This window comes from Pundamilia nyererei, unplaced genomic scaffold (genome assembly GCF_000239375.1).
Source record: "Pundamilia nyererei isolate P.nyererei 1_Seehausen unplaced genomic scaffold, PunNye1.0 scaffold00577, whole genome shotgun sequence".
In the NCBI taxonomy this organism is placed as follows: Eukaryota; Metazoa; Chordata; class Actinopteri; order Cichliformes; family Cichlidae; genus Pundamilia; species Pundamilia nyererei.
Genome location: NW_005187978.1, coordinates 25747 through 28089, shown reverse-complemented (window position 1 = coordinate 28089; position 2343 = coordinate 25747).

The following is a 2343-nucleotide window of genomic DNA, read 5'->3' as shown; positions in this document are numbered from 1 at the left end:
AAACTCTGAGTCGGTCTGCCAGTGTCTCATTTCTCTCTTACTGTGTTTGAACAATTGTCAACCCCTGACATAAGCAAAACATTTATTTTGGCAAAACAGGTAAATAGATACAAAAAAAAAACAAAAAAACGTACATAAATAAATCTCCCTTACCAAGAATGAGTAGAAAGTAAATTGTCCATCTAAGTCTGGAGAAAAAAAAAACATCTGTACATACTGTCATGTAGCACTATGTACATACAGATGCACATCCACAGTGAGTGAGCACAAGAGGACTGGAGGACAATGACAAAAAGTCTTTTGTAAAATTTTTATTTATCTATTTTGTTACTAACATTTATCGTATGTGTTTGTTTTTTTGCAAACAATGCACGGTGTTATATTAATTAAACTGTGCAGGGACCCTGCTGCTGGTGTGTGGATGAGCAGCTCCGGAGTGAATGGTTTTCAGCTGCATGTATAAACTATACTTTTTAACTATATTTTTCTTCTTTTTAACAAAAAAACCTTTTGCTTATTATGAATGTTCAAAATAAAAATGTGTTGTTGTTAATTCCTAAATTAATAATGCATCTATTTTACAAATATACACATGTTAAGTAAATCCCATTTCCAACTCCTGTTTTAGGACCTCCCCTTGTTGCTCAGCTTCCTCTCTCTGCTGTTCATCTGTTTCCTGCTGCTGGACTTCCGTTATTTTATCTTCAAACTTGAGAGAGAAGGAAATATAAGAAGAGAGGTTAATCTGTAATGAATGACTACATAAGTTACAGCTGAGTACATTTATTTGCACAGTAGTCTCCCCCTGCTGGTCATTATAATTAATATAAGTTGAACAAACTTTGCTTAATTGGCTTCACTTTTCACACCCAGAACATAATTTGTGATAAATCCATGTTATGATGCATATGATTACAAGATGTATAACATTTAACTTGACTGTAAGATTCAAAGATGAAAAACTACAGTGTAATACTGGGCTTTACAATAAAACAATACAGAGATAAACAGGTAATTTTATCGTTCTCATGGTCAATTCTAGGATGGTTTCATGACACTAAACTCTGAGTATAACTATATAACTTTTAGATCACTCTCAATACGTGTATGATAATGGTATTTACTATGACAGACAAATAACTAAAACAAAATAGAACAAACAAAAAAATTAGAAGGAAATAAAAAAAATTAGCTAGATCTCCTGCTACTGTTATGAGTGGCTGTGCGCAGGCAGGAATAGGACCCAAGGTGCAGACTCCGGAGACAGTCGTGAACTCAAAACAGCTTTAATGTTAAACTCAAAACATATCATAACTGGAAAAAATAGTGATGTGACGTTCTGTATCGAGGCTTCGGAGCGTGTGTCGAGTAATGGAGGGGGCGTTTCCGCGAAGCGCGTATCGAGGCTTGCTTCATTTATGGGAGGAGCTGAAAATGATGACGTCCGAAGCCTCGCTGCCCGGCTGTACCACGTGACTGGTTCAGGAAGCGGTTCGAACTTTGCCGCAAATAATCATTTTCCATACTGCCAGCATAAATATGCACAGTATACTGCCATCACTACAATATAGATGTTTTACACACTCCTTTTGTTGTTGACATTTACAGGCTGTGTGCAAAATGCCACACTCTTCAAATTCATGCCAACTAATATTTTTACGTCCAGTAGGTGTCCTGCTAGAGCAAATGAAGCTTCAAGATGCCAACGAATATTTTTACGTCCAGTAGGTGTCCTGCTAGAGCAAATGAAGTAGTGATGTGTCCTGTGTGTCGAAGCTTCGGGTAATCGCGGGGGCGTTTTTCTGAAGCGCGTATCGAGGCTTGCGTTGATTACATATGCAGTGACGTTCGAGGCCTTGCGGGCAGTCCGTACCACGTGACTGATTCGGGAACTGGTTCACCGGTTCGCGCCAGATTCGAAATAAAATGGGCAGCAAAACACAGCTGATTCCCCCATCACATCGTGTTGTGGAATTGGATTATGTACGTGTTACACAGCTACTGGAGTACTGGACACAAATTTCTTTATCCAAACTTGTATAAACTTGCTGTGGTTTTTCTTGCAACCCCTGCTTCATCTGTGCCCTGTGAGAGGATATTTTCAAAAGCAGGAGAAATCCTCTCAAAAAAGAGGAACCGTCTTAAGCCCAGCACTGTGGAAAAGCTGCGATTTTTGAATAAAAACAAATGAAAACTTTTCCCTAGTGTCATGAGCACTGTTATACAAGCACATTCACATCACAACTCCCTCCCTTTTTGTTTCCATGTACATTCCTGTGTTAAGCTGCCAATTTATTATACACAAATATTAATTAAATTAATATAATATAAAATTAGTATAAT